The 17,763-nt window shown below is 26.6% G+C and overlaps 1 protein-coding gene across 3 annotated transcripts in view; it reads right to left on the reverse strand.

The window, feature by feature from the left end:
• The window catches only part of LOC111676740, a 92,119-nt gene extending 76,316 nt beyond the window's left edge, over positions 1–15,803 (reverse strand). For 2 of the 3 annotated variants that reach the window (XM_046946158.1, XM_046946155.1), the window contains exons 1-2: positions 15,251–15,508; positions 10,093–11,222 (exon numbers count right to left, since the gene is read on the reverse strand). The gene's annotated coding sequence lies outside the window, so the exon portion shown is untranslated. Of the gene's footprint in view, positions 1–10,092; positions 11,223–15,250; positions 15,509–15,744 lie in introns of those variants that run through there. The other variant, XM_046946156.1, reaches the window with a different exon arrangement.
• Between the last annotated feature and the right edge of the window lie 1,960 nt (positions 15,804–17,763).

Consider the following 17,763-nt stretch of genomic DNA (forward strand, 5'->3'; position numbering starts at 1 on the left):
AGAACAGAACTAGAACAAAACTAGAACAGAACTAGAACAGAACTAGAACATAACTAGAACAGAACTAGAACAGAACTAGAACAGAACTAGAACAGAACTAGAACAGAAATAGAGCAGAACTAGAACAGAACTAGAACAGAACTAGAATAGAACTAGAACAGAACTAGAACAGAACAGAACTAGAACAGAACTAAAACAGAACTAGAACAGAACTAGAACAGAACTAGAACAGAACTAGAACCAAAGTAGAACCGAACTAGAACAGAACTAGAACATTTCTGTATTTCTCTCTACTTAATAAGTTAAGTAGATTATTTAATATTATGTATTGCTAATATTTTGTATGTTTTATTGATATTTTCACAAATATAACAAAAAAATTTCAATTTTAAGAACTATTTCCATTAGTTTAATTATTTATATATCATATTATAACATATGTATTCTGCTAGTCAGTCAGTACTTTGTTTGCTTACAAAGTAATTAATTAACAGTCCTGTTGTGAGGTTGATAAGTAAAACAAATTGAAATTACATATTTTATATGTATTTGCAGTGTTATATCCTTTCAGGTTAAGAAAATGTTTAATTTTCTTAATTAATGAAAATATTTATCTTATGTTTTGTGAATTCATCATGAATTGTGCGAGTGTGTGTGTGTGAAGTTTAAAATTTAAAACAAGAATTCTAAAGTTTAGTATGAAAAGCTATAGACATGGTTAAGAAAGAGAGATTGTTGATTTAGAGCAAATTAACTAGAGTGTTAATAAACTGTGTTAGTGTTCGTTAGAATTTAATTAAATTAAAAATCCTATTTTATTGCAAATATTTTCTGTGGAAATAAATTTGGAATTATATGAAATATTTTACCAAAAATTTTTTTTAAATATTTTGGCAATTTTTTTTTTTCAAAATTTTTTATCTCAAAAATTTTTGAAAATTTAAAATTTCTATTTAACCTAAAGGAAGCTTAATAATGTACAGTTTTGGAAAATATACAACTTTTGGTTATATCTCCACAACATCGTAGTGCCAGCCATATATCCTTTTTTTGTATATAATAATATTTAGCTTATTTTGCTTAAACATTATTGAGTTTATAATTGTGTTAGACATTTTGGTAGTAAAACTAATCAAAAGAAAATTCTATACAGTCACATAATTACTTTTAATGGCATTCCTTTTAAGTGCCAAAACATTTACTCAATATCTATTAAATACAACTTGCTAGCAACGTAAATATTTTTATTAAAATCAATTTGAAATTTTAACAGTATGCTTTTCATGATAGTCTTGCTGCCAATCTCAACGATTTAAAGTTATTTTTATTTGTAATCAAATTTCGTTTATATAAATTTAATTGTTTGCCTTATCCAGCCATCAAGTGTTAATTTATGCAAGTCTTTATTATGTAAATTTAATTACAAATACCAAAAGAACATTGAACAAGGATAAAAACAATTTTGAAGATTTTAAGAAATTAGAAATTAAGAAATTATAACAGCAATTAGCATTTTGCTAAACGAAAAGTAAAAAAAATACTAATAAAACAGACATTCATCTCTCAGTAAAAAAAAGGATCTAGACAAGAAAAGTCAATTTTGTTGTCTCAAATCTTTGCCGTGTTATTGTAGTTACTGTTGAAACAAGTGTTAATTTATGCCAATAAAAAGGTAAATTTAATAAATTTTAACAAGGATATTGACAAGGACATAAACATGAAAAAGTACTTGTATAACTCAGACGACTGACAAAACTTATTGGCAGAAAACGTTCAGAAAAAAACTGACAAAAATATTTAACAAATCAAATGTCTTGGCATGAAAAGGGTACATGAAATGTATACCAGCTGTCAAGGATAATCAGATTATGGAATATGCGCGAAAAACGGAAAGGGTCTAGTTGTGAAAAAGGTCAAATTTGATATAAGAGGTAAAAGTTTAAAGATTAATACAGTAGTTTGTAAAAAGATGATAAGAAATGAAAACGAATAATCACAGCAGACATGTAAATAAGCCAGTAGGCTTGAAACAGATGTTTTCAGAAAATGAAAATGACAGATGAAATGACAAAAAGGCAGACAACTACAAAAACATGTAACTGACAGCTACACTTCTTTTCTCTTCTATTTTTCTAACAAATACTTTAAATATTTTACTTAACTAAATGTCCTTTTACATAACTAATGGACTTAAATAATTTAAAATATTTTTCTTTATAACTACAGCGTTAATCTTCTATAAATTATTCACAAATTATCTACTTGAACAGCAGCTATTAAATTTCAATTGTTATTCTCCCTAATGTTATTCATATGTAAATATGCCAAAAAGGTCCTTTTTTTCCTAAACAATGAAACACAAAAAAAAAAAAAATAGTCAAGGTTATAGCAAAAAGAAAAAATATCAATATTAAAAGAACTCAAATAAAATGACCAGCAAAAAAATGTTCGGTTTTTATTAAATATTAATTTGCATTTTTCTTTTGCTTCCCAGCAAATCTATAAATAATGTCCTGTAAATAACAACATTCAAGGATTCAAGGTTAGTTTGGAAAATTCTAAAGAAACTTAAAGACTCCCTTTAAAAGTTATTTATAACAGCAAGAGATCAAGAAATAACTGTGAAAATGCCTGTATCATTCTACAATTGGATTAGCACCCTTAATACAAACAGCAGAACAGCAGGACATTTTTAAAGCTTCAGGGGCATTAAAGCAATTTTCAAATTGAATACTTAGGACAAGACTTACAAGCATAAACAATTATAGAAATGACATTGAAGTAATGAAAGAATTTTTTAGCAATCAATCTAGTTCTCTTCTAGTTTTGTTCTATTTATGTAATAATTCTGTTCCAGTTTTGTTCTAGTTCTATTCAAGTTCTGTTCTAGTTTTGATCTTGTTCTGTTCTAGATCTGTTTTTTAGTTCTGTTCTAGATTTGTTCTAGTTCTGTTATAGTTCTGTTCTAGTTTTGTTCTAATTCTGCTCCAGTTTTGTTCTAGTTCTGTTCTAGTTCTAGTTCTGTTCTAGTTCTGTTCTAGTTCTGTTCTAGTTCTGTTCTAGTTCTGTTCTAGTTCTGTTCTAGTTCTGTTCTAGTTCTGTTCTAGTTCTGTTCTAGTTCTGTTCTAGTTCTGTTCTAGTTCTGTTCTAGTTCTGTTCTAGTTCTGTTCTAGTTCTGTTCTAGTTCTGTTGTAGTTCTGTTCTAGTTCTGTTCTAGTTCTGTTCTTGTTCTGTTCTAGTTCTGTTCTAGTTTTGCTCTAGTTCTGTTCTAGTTTTGTTCTAGTTATCTTCTAGTTCTGTTCTAGTTCTGTTTTTGTTCTGTTTTAGTTCTGTTTTAGTTCTGTTCAAGTTCTGTTTTAGTTCTGTTCTAGTTCTGTTCTAGTTCTGTTCTAGTTCTGTTCTAGTTATCTTCTAGTTCTGTTCTTGTTCTGTGCTGTTCTATTTTGCTCTAGTTCTGTTCTAGTACTGTTCTAGTACTGTTCTTGTACTGTTCTAGTTCTGTTCTAGTTCTTTTCCAGTTCTGTTCTGTTATGGTTCTGTTCTAGTTCTGTCCTAGTTCTGTTCTAGTTGTGTTCTAGTTATGTTCTAGTTCTTTAGTTCTCTTCTAATATGTTTTTTTTTTTTTAATTTTTATCCTTGACCTTGAAGTAGGCAATGGTTTTTGATAACATGTGGCTTAATAGCTCATTCCCGCAAATTTTCCTCCTTCTTCAATCAACTTTCTTAACATCTACAAACTGATTTTCTGTACTTCGTTTGTTATAGACAATGATTTAATTAACTTTATCATCCCTATGCTAGGCAATAGTTTTTTATTAACTTTTTATTTCATAAACTTTGTTTTTCGTTTAATATTTCCTTTTTAAATCTTATTAAAGATAACAAATCTTATAATACTTTTTAAGGAATTTTACAAAATATCCTTAAGTTATTTCTTGGCCGTTTCCTTTTTTCCAAAAATAAAAAAAATGCCAAGAAATCTTTGTAATTTCATCAATAATTTATGTAACTAGATCTAGGTTAATATATGCTTACATGTCCTGTTTATATAAAGTTGCAGTAAACTACAAAGGATTACCATTCTAATTTGTTATTCTCATACATTTTGTATTGAAGTCTCTACAAATAAGCAGTAGTTGCTCTTAAGGATATCTACAAACAAATTATTTATAAAGTAGAAATATATATGTATAAATATTTCCTAAGTTTATTTTCGTTTTCTATGTATTACAACTGGCAAACTTGTTTGGACATTTGTATCACAAACGCCTTGAGGTGATTTAAGAGTGGCAAAAAGTCAGTTTATTATAAGTCACATACATTCATTTCTATAGTTGTTACATATGTATTTGTATAGAAGTAAAAGTTTGAGTAAAAGAAATTCTGCTATAATAAGTAAATAAAATATGGCTTAAGGCAAAGGACATTTTCATGACAGCAATAATAGAATTGTATACATACTAATGTTTTTTCCTTTCTTTTCTAATATCCTTATTAACGCTCAGACACACAAACAAACTCATGTTTATATGTAAGTATTCAAATGGCTTTATTTTTCCTTTTCGGTGTGTAAATGTTAGTAATTTAGTAGATTTGGAAAGTGCGTGTTTCCTTGGGCAAATTACTAAGGCGTTGATTGTATTGTTTTCCAAGTATTTATGTATTTCAAAGCTAAAGTTAGGCAGAGTGAGTGACTAAGACTGAGTGCGCCCTAAAGTATACATTACAACTGTCAAAAATGATTATTTATATGTATTTGTAAGTCTAACTAACTACGTGAGTTTTTTACATAATATCATTTGTTCTTAATACTTGTTTCTCTATGTTCTTAAGTAGCAAAACAACTCCCAGTCGGTTTATCAAATAGGATTTGGTTTTTTTTAAGATATATTAAAATATAAAAAACAGCATATGTTGGGGTTCTTTAAAAAATATTATTATAAAAAAATAAAGCAACAAACAACAAAAAAAGCAGCAACTTAATTTTTTTTCTTATATGTTTAACTCAGGATATCCTTTCGTCATAAATCACACAGCAAATCTCAAAAATAAAACAAAGGAAAAATGAAAAAAATTCTGCAATCGCAAGTTGCTCTAATAACAATGCTGGCAATAGTAAGTTCTTTTAGTTCAAGGCTTCATTGGCCAACAAACAAAAGTTTAAGAGGTAACTACAAATAATGAAAACAAAAATAAAACTAGAACAGAACTAGAACAGAACTAGAACTAGAACAGAACTAGAACAGAACTAGAACAGAACTAGAACAGAACTAGAACAGAACGAGAACAGAACTAGAACAGAACTAGAACAGAACTAGAACAGAACTAGAACAGAACTAGAACAGAACTAGAACAGAACTAGAACTAGAACTACAAATAATGAAAACAAAAATAAAACTAGAACAGAACTAGAACAGAACTAGAACAGAACTAGAAGATAACTAGAACAGAACTAGAACAGAACTAGAACAGAACTAGAACAGAACTAGAACAGAAATAGAACAGAACTAGAACAGAACTAGAACAGAACTAAGAACAGAACTAGAACAGAACTAGAACAGAACTAACAGAACTAGAACAAGAACTAGAACAGAACTAGAACAGAACTAGAACAGAACTAGAACAGAACTAGAACAGAACTAGAACAGAACTAGAACAGAACTAGAACAGAACTAGAACAGAACTAGAACAGAACTAGAACAGAACTAGGAACAGAACTAGAACAGAACTAGAACAGAACTAGAACAGAACTAGAACAGAACTAGAACAGAACTAGAACAGAACTAGAACAGAACTAGAACAGAACTAGAACAGAACTAGAACAGAACTAGAACAGAACTAGAACAGAACTAGAACAGAACTAGAACAGAACTAGAACAGAACGAGAACAGAACTAGAACAGAACTAGAACAGAACTAGAACAGAAGAAAACAGAACTAGAACAGAACTAGAACAGAACTAGAACAGAACTAGAACAGAACTAGAACAGAACTAGAACAGAACTAGAACGAACTAGAACAGAATTAGAACAGAACTAGAACAATAGACAGAACTAGAACAGAACTAGAACAGAACTAGAACAGAACTAGAACAGAACTAGAACAGAACTAGAACAGGAACAGAACTAGAACAGAACTAGAACAGAACTAAAACAGAACTAGAACAGAACTAGAACAGAACTAGAACAGAACTAGAACAGAACTAGAACAGAACTAGAACAGAACTAGAACAGAACTAGAACAGAACTAGAACAGAACTAGAACAGAACTAGAACAGAACTAGAACAGAACTAGAACAGAACTAGAACAGAACTAGAACAGAACTAGAACAGAACTAGAACAGAACTAGAACAGAACTAGAACAGAACTAGAACAGAACAGGAACAGAACTAGAACAGAACTAGAACAGAACTAGAACAGAACTAGAACAGAACTAGAACAGAACTAGAACAGAACTAGAACAGAACTAGAACAGAACTAGAACAGAACTAGAACAGAACTAGAACAGAACTAGAACAGGAACTAGAACAGGAACAGAACTAGAACAGAACTAGAACAGAACTAGAACAGAACTAGAACAGAACTAGAACAGAACTAGAACAGAACTAGAACAGAACTAGAACAGAACTAGAACAGAACTAGAACAGAACTAGAACAGAACTAGAACAGAACTAGAACAGAACTTGAACAGAACTAGAACAGAACTAGAACAGAACTAGAAAAGAACTAAAAGAGAACCAGAACAGAACTAGAGAATAACATAAGTTATCCTAAAGACTACGCAATCCATTATATCTTCCTGTTTACTATAGCGCCTTTTCCACCAAAACTTTCTTAACCCTATTAAGCTAGATTTATAACATTTCCTATTTCTTTTCATTTCCCAAAACAAACGTTTTAGTTTTCTCTTAAATCCTTACACAAAAAAATCATACCACCACAAATAAAAAGAGTTACACACAAATATTATTTATTTTTCCACATATTCCTGTTAAAGTTGTCATGGGGGTTTTTTTTTTTATAAAAAAAATATATATTTCTTTGATTTATTGTTGCCCTTAAAAAGCACACGTTCTTATATCCAGCCTTGTGTAACCAAAATGTAACGAATAAAAAATATTAACATTTTCTGCCTCAAGAGGTATTACCTCGAAAACCTGCTTGCCTGTATAGTATACCAAACTCTTTTAAGCAATTTTCTTTTTAAATGGCCTGGCTTTCTCACCCCACGCCTTAACATATGCCTCATAAATTGTTAAAAAATTGTTTACTGGTTCGTTTTATTTGTATGGTGTTTTATTTCAATGTTATTATTTTGTCGTTTACAAACAATTTAATACATTCAAAGGCATTTAAAAATAAATAAATGAATGAGAATAAAAAAACAAAAACAAAACAAATATGTATGTATATGAAAAATTGTTATGCTTCGCGGTATATTACATATTGTTATTATATTGTTGGTTAGTGTAAAATGCCGAAAACAAATCTTGTTATAAAATGTAACGACTGTATAAACAATATATTTCTTTATATTTTATTTAATGTTTATTTTTATTTCAAAAATATGAAGTCATAAGTTTATCATATTTTTTTCAGCATCCAAGCGTGTGCAAAAGTACTAATAAATTTCGTTAAACTCCCCCCAAATATGCAACATTTTCTAATTAATTTTACAAAATACTCAGATCTATATGTAGGCAACACCTTTTATAAGACGTCTAAAATTAGGCCACAATTTATAATTTTGTTATGAGATCTACTTGCCTCTTGCCACCTTAACTCTTGCCTTTTAAACTGCCACCAAATAATATTATCTCCCATTGCTTTTTACAGGACTCCCCTTAATGCCTAAGCAAAACTTCCTTTATAAACATATCTATATAAACTCCAGTATAGTAATACCTGTAAACATATCTTTATTATTCTTGCGTGTAGTTAATAAATCATATACATATATTAAAAGTGAAATAGAAAATACATACATACAGCCTTTTTTAAGGCTGTTAAGCTTTAAGTAAAGAAAAACAAATGAATATTGAAAACAAAATAAACAAATAAATAATTGAATTTATAACTTGTAAAGTAACTTAACAAAAACCATATTGTTTACTTGTTTTCCTTTTAACAAAGAAAGTCTAGATTTTTAACAATGTACAGCACACTTTTAGGCTGAAAGCCAAAAATAATAATTAAATTACTTATATACAAGTATGTTTTCAAAAAAACAACAACAGAAAGTAGAAAATTAAAGGTTTCTATTTTTTCTACTATATAAAGAAAATTTGCTACTTGTGTTGAAGCAAATAAGTGGAATACTAGAATTCATTCAAAGAAAAATGGAAAAATGAAAACAAAGTTCTTATGGTATTAGGTAAATATGAAATTACAATCAGATATTTGAAAAAACATTTCTGAGAAATGCTCAAAAAAAGGTTCACACTTAAGTTTTGGTTCAGTTTTACTTTAGTTCTACTTGAGTTCTAGTTGAATTCTAGTAAGTTCTACTTCAGATTTAGTTCTACTCTAATTCTGTTTTAGTTCTCTATAGATCAGATCTAGTTCAGTTTTAGTTCAGTTCTAATTCAGTTCTAGTTCAGTTCTAGTTCAATTCTAGTTCAATTCTACTTCAGTTCCAGTTCTGTTCAAGTTCTGTTCTAGTTATTGTTCTAGCTCTGTTCTAGTTCTGTTCTAGGTATGTTCTAGTAATGTTCTAGTTTAGTTCTAATTCAGTACTAATTCTGTATTACATCATTTCAAGTTTAGGTCTAGTTCATTTCTAATTCAGTACTAATTCAATTCAATTCAAATTCAATTCTTATTCTGGTTTAGTTCTGTTCTAGTTCTGTTGTAGTTCTGTTCTAGTTCTGTTCTAGTTCTGTTCTAGTTCTGTACTAGTTCTGTTCTAGCTCTGTTCTAGTTCTGTTCTAGTTCTGTTTCGTTCTAATTCTGTTCAAGTTCTGTTCTAGTTCTGTTCTAGTTCTGTTCTAGTTCTGTTCTAGTTCTGTTCTAGTTCTGTTCTAGTTCTGTTCTAGTTCTGTTCTAGTTCTGTTCTAGTTCTGTTCTAGTTCTGTTCTAGTTCTGTTCTAGTTCTGTTCTAGTTCTGTTCTAGTTCTGTTCTAGTTCTGTTCTAGTTCTAGTTCTGTTCTAGTTCTGTTCTAGTTCTGTTCTAGTTCTGTTCTAGTTCTGTTCTAGTTCTGTTCTAGTTCTGTTCTAGTTCTGTTCTAGTTCTGTTCTAGTTCTGTTCTAGTTCTGTTCTAGTTCTGTTCTAGTTCTGTTCTAGTTCTATTCTAGTTCTGTTCTAGTTCTGTTCTAGTTCTGTTCTAGTTCTGTTTTAGTTCTGTTCTAGTTCTGTTCTGTTCTAGTTCTGTTTTAGTTCTGTTCTTGTTTTGTTCTAGTTCTGTTTTAGTTCTGTTCTAGTTCTGTTCTATTTCTGTTCTAGTTCTGTTTTAGTTCTGTTTTAGTTCTGTTCTAGTTCTGTTCTAGTTCTGTTCTAGTTCTGTTTTAGTTCTGTTCTAGTTCTGTTTTAGTTCTGTTCTAGTTCTGTTCTAGCTCTGTTCTAGTTCTGTTCTAGTTCTGTTCTAGTTCTGTTCTAGTTCTGTTCTAGTTCTGTTCTAGTTCTGTTCTAGTTCTGTTCTAGTTCTGTTCTAGTTCTGTTCTAGTTCTGTTCTAGTTCTGTTCTAGTTCTGTTCTAGTTCTGTTCTAGTGCTGTTCTAGTTCTGTTCTAGTTCTGTTCTAGTTTTTTTTAGTGCTTTTCTTTAAATGTTTTTTTTTTAATTTCTTATATCTTAAGCATTTTGTTTATTTTTCTTTTATGTTTATATTTAGCTGCTTAAATGCCATAAACAATTTATGTTTTCCCCGTTTTATGTAAACATTTTCCAGAATTTAGAGATATTTTTAAGCTTTATATGGCATTAAATTTCTTTATATTTTTCATCTCTTTAATTTTTCCTACTTTCATTTCATTTGAAAACTAATCTAAAGTTTTCAAGGATTTTTTCGCTTTTTTTTTATAATATTTTAATTTGTGGAAAATAAGTTTTTCAAGGATTGCTCTTTAGTTTAAAATAAATTGGAAAAAAAAACTTACCTTGTCTCTTAATTATTTGTTTATCCAGCTGTAAATTTATAGAGAATTTTATAGTTTTTTTATATCTGTTTTTTACTGGTTTTTTGTTTAATATTTGTTTTTAATTTCAGAGAATTATCATTATCCGTTTTTAACCATTGTTGCAAATTATTTGTTTTTTATTTTTTTTGCTAACATTCCTTGGCTTTGTGTGACGAATTTTTAATTTTTTTGTTAATGCTGTAATTTAAGCCTTTTTAAATCCTTTGTTTTGGCAGAGTGTGTGTGGTTTATGAAAATTTTATATATTTTTTATATATTAATATTTATTTTAGTTTGGGGTTTTTGTTTTTACAGGTTTTATTGTTTTTATACATAGATAATAATTTCACTTGTTTTTTTTTTGTCAGAGTAGTTGTGTAGTCTATTTAATTTTCATTATTATTATTGTTTTCTTTTTTTTCTGTTTAGATTTTAAACAATACAACATTATTTTTCCATTAGTTATTTCTTTTACGTCTATTAAATATTAAAATGCCATTATCCTGTTTTATATAAATATACAAAACACACACACATACATACACTTTATTTCTGTATTTTTATGCACACTTATTTACTTATACTCTTGCATTAGCAACAAGGCCATTGAGAACAAAAAAAATCATCATTATTATTTGTTTTAAAAACATTATACCGCCATTAGTTGGAAATGTTGTTGTTTTGTTGTATTGTAAAACTATTATTGTTGCAGTTAAAAGGATATACTTTTAACTCACTCACAGCTTTTAAAGCTTTTAATGCGTTTTTCTAGTTTTTTTTTTAGTTTCATTCTTTTTTAATAAAATTTAAAAATAACTTTTTGATTTAATAAAATTTTTTTTGCAAAAACTTTTCTATTGTGGTTTTTTAGCATTTTTAGTAGTTTATTTTTTTTTTTCGTTTATAAGATTAATAGTTTCACTTGTTGCTTTTGTGTTTGTTCTTTTATGGTTGTGCTCCCCAGTTAACTGTAGCTTTTTTATGATTTTTAATAAAGTTTAATGTAGTTTTTTTCAAGGAGTTAATGCTTGATTCTCATAAATTCTCACACAAGTTTATCAACACATTAATGTTCTGCTGCTGTCGGTTGGTGGAGGGAGGGTGCTAAACTGTATGATAAATATAAAGTTTAATAACAATTTTAACATAAACTAAGATTATGATTAGAAAAAGTTTTTTAGTAAAATTTTATAACTTAAAAATATAATATTTATTTGTAGTTAAATAGAAGACAATTCTAGGCAAATGTTGTGTATAAAGGTAGACGATTTTAAAGAACTTTTAAAAACCATAAAAATTGTTGCAAAAAATGTCAAGAAAAAAGGTCCTGTCATATATCCTTTTTTGAAAAAACTATAATAAACTCTATTTTATAATATTTTGTAAACAAATTTTACAAGATTTAATCAATAAGCACAGTAGACTATTAAATGAAAAAAGGAAATCTTCTTAAATCTCGTCTTAGCATATGTCCTTTTTTTCACAATTAACTAAACAAACATTTCCTAGGAAATTGGTGGCTTAAGGAACTCAAACTTGAATGCTTTTCGAGAAACTGTAAAGAAAGTTTGAACAAACTACTTTAATCAAGGTCCTTCTGTATATCATTTTTCCAAAATTTCTCTATAAAAATCATCACATTTTCTGGCTTAAAAAACGTTAATTCTATGAATCTTTAAGAATATATATCATGTTTTCAAAATTAAAGAAATTTTCATAATTTTTCTATAAAATTGTTGAAATTTAATTAAATTAAAAAAAATTAATTAAAAAAAAAATCACATTTAATTTTTCCAAAATTAAAAAAAATCATTAACGGTTTTTAAGCCAGAAATTTGTTAATAAATGTTAACAAAAAGTAATTTTTTTAATATTTTATTATTTTTTTTTTAATTTTTAAAATTTTTTTTTAATTTTTTAAATTTTTTTTTAATTTTTAATTTTTTTTTTTATTTTTATTTGTGGCTTAAAGGATGTTAACTCTAAGGATCTATAAGAATCTGTAAAGAAATTTTGAAAAAGCTACTTTAATAAAGTTCCTCCTATATGTCCTTTTTAAAATTAAAAAAAATTAAAATGAAAAACATTTACATTTTGTTAACATTTTTTTAACGAAATTCTGGTTTAAAGAACCTTAATGCTAAATCTTTTCAATAATCTGTTAAGAAAGTTTGAAGAAAACTTCTTTAATATAAAAATGTCTCCCCTACATATCCTTTTTTTGAAAATTGTTAAAAAAAAATGAAGAAAAAATAGATTTAAAAAAAGTTCAAAAAATATTTTTTAAAAATTTGAAAATAATCAAATTTTGTAATATTTCTTAATAAATTTCTGGTTAAAAGAACGTTAATTCTATGGATCTTTAAGAATCTGCAAAGAAAGTTTGAAAAAATCGTTTTTAATATAAGGTCTCCTATATATCCTTTTTCAAAATTAAAGGAAATTTCATAATTTTTAAATAGTTTCTCAAAAAAAGAGAAATTTTGAAAAATCTTTTTTAATAAAGGTATCCTTTATATACTTTTTTCGAAATTAAAGAAGATTTCATAATTTCTAAGAAAATTTCATAATTTCTAAGAAAATTTCATAATTTCTAAGAAAATTTCATAATTTCTAAGAAAATTTCATAATTTCTAAGAAAATTTCATAATTTCTAAGAAATTTTTCTAAAAAAAATTTTGTAAATTATTTAAATTTAAAGAAAAGTTTAAATATTTTTCTCTTGAGAAATTTTATTTTAAAAAAATTATAAATTTCATAAAAATTTAAGCGAAAAATCACAATATCAAAAATTTCAATAAATTTATAAAGATTTTTAACAAATTTGTAGTTAAAAGAACGTTAAACCCCATGCTGCTTAGGAAATTGTGAAGAATATTTTAAAAAGAAACCTTTATAGTAAGTCCTGTCATATATCCTCTAATAAAAACTCTAAAATTGAATTGAAACCATATTTTTTAACTTTCTTGAGAAAAATAATTGTTAGCAGAATGGCAAATGGAATGTGCTTTAAAAAGAAGCAAAGAAAACTTTGAAAAACATTCACTAAAACGAGTCCTGTCATACATCCTTTTTTTAAAAGTTAAAATAAACTTATTTCTTTAATAATATTTCTGAAAAATTGAAAAAAATATTCAATTTATTTCTTTGGTTTAAAAGAACCTTCAGATTTCAACAAACTGTTGATTCAGAGGGATATTTTTTAGAAGCGCAAAACTAAGATGCCTAGGTGTATTTCTTTGGATTTGATGTATATACAACCACCTTCCTAACTCACTAGCTAATATTGTTGTGGTCTCTTATCGTTTTTAAATTCTCGTTTAAGTCCTTTTAAAATGCTAAGGTATTCTAATTATGTCCGTCCGTCCGTCTGTGTGTTGAAAGCTCTAAAGGGCCCATATATTCTTTGCTAAAACAATACGAATGCTTATCTATTGCTTTTAAAGTATATTTTTAGGTTTTTGTTGACAGTTACTGTAAGATTCTATAAGATCTGGTTATATTTGTACTTGTGTTTATCTATCTGTTGAGAGCACTTCATAAAAGACTACAAATTTTATCTCATTGTTTCTAATTCAAACCAATTATTAACAATTGTTCCCAGGGAGTTGTTTATTATTCAGAATATGTATGATTATGTCCGTTTGTTTGTCTGTTAAAGGAACGAAAATGCACCAAAGCCTTTGTTGAAAAGACCAGAAAGCTTGGTCTTCTATACTCCTACTTTTTCATTCTAAATTAGGTTTAAGGCGTCAATGTAATAGCCCACATGACGTCAAATAAACGGATTTGTTATAAACACAAACTTCTATATTATTTGCTAAATCCTTCAGCAGATCCTTAGATATATCCTTTTTGTAGAAACTAGTAAATATTATATGGGTTTCCTAATCAAATAAATATTTCAAACATAAAGATTAATATTTACGTCTTTTTTTAATATTAATATTTTTCGAAAATGATTTTACATAACAAATCCTATCTTATATTTCATTGAGGTCCTCCTACATATCCTTTATTTAAACTCAAGAAATTTATGTTTTTTTTTTAAACAAGTTTTTACTTAAAAATTATAATTTATTTGTATTTTTTTTTAATTTTATATTTTTGCAGACAAATTTTAAACATTCTGTAAATGTCCTGTATATCCATTTTCTTCGGTTTAGTACTTTTTACATTATGCATTTTAAGCGCTTGTTTTGAATTAACTCGAAATTTTTTGTTAAATATTAACTTTTAAATGATCCTTTCGTATATCCTTTTTGGATAATAATATACATAAACTTAGTTTGTTCATTTTGTTTAAATAAGTCTTCTTTGTCTTTTAACGTTTCATAGCAAGGTCTTTAATAAAAGTTTTTAATTATATTTTTCTCACTAGTTCTTGTTATCCTGACAGATTCAAATCTTGAAAGACTCTCTTACAAACTTCAAATCAACTTTTTTGTTGTTTTAAGTTTTTAATCCTTGATATTTATATTAAGACAAAGTAATGTCTATATGTTCGCTTAAATCAATATTCGTTTTTTTAACGCATCAACTTTCGAGTGCTTTATTACATCCGATCACAAAAAAACTGATATATAGATCAATAATCTCTGCTATTTTTTGGGTCTTTTGAAAAGTTTTACTTCATCAAAGTTTGTCAAATTTCCTGTAGTTTATAAATACATAAAAAAAATTATTTCAAATTTAACAATTTCTTCTAGCTGTTCATATATCCTTTTTTAAACATATCAATTTTTAAGTTGTTTTAATTTCAATACAAATTTTTTATTACTTTTTAGTAACTAAATAAATAAAAATTCAAAATTTAGGTTTATAAAAAGACTAAAAAGGATAATTAAATTTAATAATTTCATTTTTTCCAATAGTCCTTTTATTATATTAATTATGTTTAATTAAATTTGAAATTTTACTACATGTTGTAGTTTGTTTAAAAATTTCTTTACTAATGATTATTTTCTTTAAGTATTTATATTTTGCTGGTAGTGGCCATATATCCTTTTTTTGAATTTTTTAATATTTTGCAAATTTTTATTTGCATTTCTTTTAAAAATCATTTTAAAATAGATTTTAATTTAATTTATTTTTTTTTTATTGAGTTTTCTCTAACAATTTGTTAATATTTTCTTACTTTTGTGTAACTTTTGTTTCAATTTACAAAATTTCATTTAAAAGGATGTAGTTATTTGTTTCATTTAATATTCCATTAAAATTTGTGTTGGTTTTTGTAACAAACTTTTTTGCCTGTTCATATATCCTTTTTTTTGCAGGTTATTTTTTGTGTTTGTAATTTTTCGTTTGTTTAAGTTAACTGTCAACAGCAGTTTAAGTTTTATAAACAAAAAAATAAGGATATAAAGATTTTATTGAAAAGTTCTATAGGAAATTAATAGAAATATTTAGTTTTAAGAAAAATTTATTTTTTTAATTTTATAACACTTTCCAGCTTTTAAGTGAATTGGTTTTACAATTTTTTTTAATTTTTTTTAATTTTTTTTATTTTTTTTATTTTTTTTTATTTTTTTTTTTTAATTTTTGTTAAACAATTTCTTGTAAATGTGTTTTTTATTCCTTTTAAAGGATGTAGTTTTCTTTGTATTTTTATAATATATAACAATTTCTTACATTTTATTTATTTTTCTCATATCCTTTCATATATCCTTTTTATGAAATTTTATTAAATTTGTTTATTTTGTTGTAACTTTTGTTTTTCACTATATTTAACTAGTTTTCTCTCAAAATTTTCTTATAATTAATTATTTATTATTAACTTTTTCGTTTATATTATATATGTATGCTTTGTTTTTTCCTTTCCTTTTTTGTTTATACGTTTTTGTATTTGATTTTGTATATGTTACTTTCTATCCGTTTGTAAACGTTTACAAGTGAACCATGTCCGACGTTCATTGCAAGACTAACAACATGCTGTGTTGTACGCATAAGGGCGCTGTTTTGTTTATGGACATATCTGAGCATGTTTTCGAAATAAAATTTTTTGCTCTCTCTCTCTCTTGGCGTTAGGAAATATAAAGCTCTCATTTTTGTTGTGGTTAAAATATTTATGGCATAAAAGTGTTGAACACGAGTGTTGAAACGACCTTGTCTAGTGTTATGAAATGAACTTTTCGTTTACTGGGTTAATAACGGCACATATGAAGATGATGTGTTGATAACTATAATAAATGACAGTTGCTGTATTGAGCGAGAGAAAGAAAAAGAGAATACTGTTTAACATTCTCTAAAGAGCTGGTTTTCTTTCTATCAACTTTAAGAGCTAGAAAATGAATATTGGATTATGTGTCATTTTAAGTTCCACAAATTAACTTTTGCTCATTTAAAATTTATCAGCAAATTTATTTCGAGTTTAAATTTAATTAATCTCTTAAACACTAAGAGTTGTTTTATGTTTAAATGAAATTTGTATATATTTTATTAAGCATTGTTTTCTTTAAGCCTCTCAGTTCCTGACATGTCCTTGTTTATGTTGTTCATTATAATTTCTAGGTATTTCTTTCTTTTTTTATATACCAACCATCTAAAACTAAGTGCATATGTATTTGTCTTATTAAAGTTTATAACAAATTCAATGATAACTTTAGTCTTTAACTCTCTATAAACTAGATTTAAATCTTCATATTTAACCTTGTTCTTAAGTTATTATTCATCAACAATATCACCATTATTTTAAGAACAACACATACATATGTATATTGAATAATTTTATGATTTCTTTATATCCAATAACAATTACTGACATATTTATTTTTTTTATTACTACATTCACCTTGCTCCTATTGCTTTTTTTGTCTCTTAAATTGCTGAATATTGAGCTATAGCATAAAACAATTGTTTGTCTATTTTAAAATGCATGCTGTTGTTGAAAACTAAAAATGTTTACTTCTCAACTAACACGTACTTGAGTTCAGAATATATGTATATTGTTCTTGCTTGAATGGTTGTATTGTTGTAGAAGCATGGCATACAATCATAATTACAACAACCTTTATCCTTGACTTGTTTAATAAACAATGCATACAATAAATTTTGGAATAATTTACACAAAAAAATAAAAAAAAAATGTAAGTGGAGGCTGGTTAACAATTGCAAACGTAATCAATGAAAATTTACAATTAAAGCTTGAAATCGGTTCACAAATATTTTTAGGGCAAAGATTTTTTTAAGATTTACTAAAAAGTGTAACTGGATTGAGGACTATGAACCGGACTATTGGATATACTTATTACAGACTTCAATATAGACAATCATATTAAATCTTAAAAATATATAATTTCTTTAGACTAGACTAAAGACTAGACTATAGACTAGACTTTAGACTAGACTATAGACTGGAATATATACTAGACTATAGAATAGACTATAGAATAGACTATAGAATAGACTATAGACTAGACTATAGAATAGACTATAGAATAGACTATAGACTAGACTATAGACTAGACTATAGAAAAGACTATAAAATAGACTATAGACTAGACTATAGACTAGACTATAGACTAGACTATAGAATAGACTATTAACTGGACTATAGACTAGACTATAGAATAGACTATTAACTGGACTATAGACTAGACTATAGAATAGACTATAGACTAGACTATAGACTAGACTATAGACTAGACTATA

This window comes from Lucilia cuprina, chromosome 3 (genome assembly GCF_022045245.1).
Source record: "Lucilia cuprina isolate Lc7/37 chromosome 3, ASM2204524v1, whole genome shotgun sequence".
NCBI lineage: Eukaryota > Metazoa > Arthropoda > Insecta > Diptera > Calliphoridae > Lucilia > Lucilia cuprina.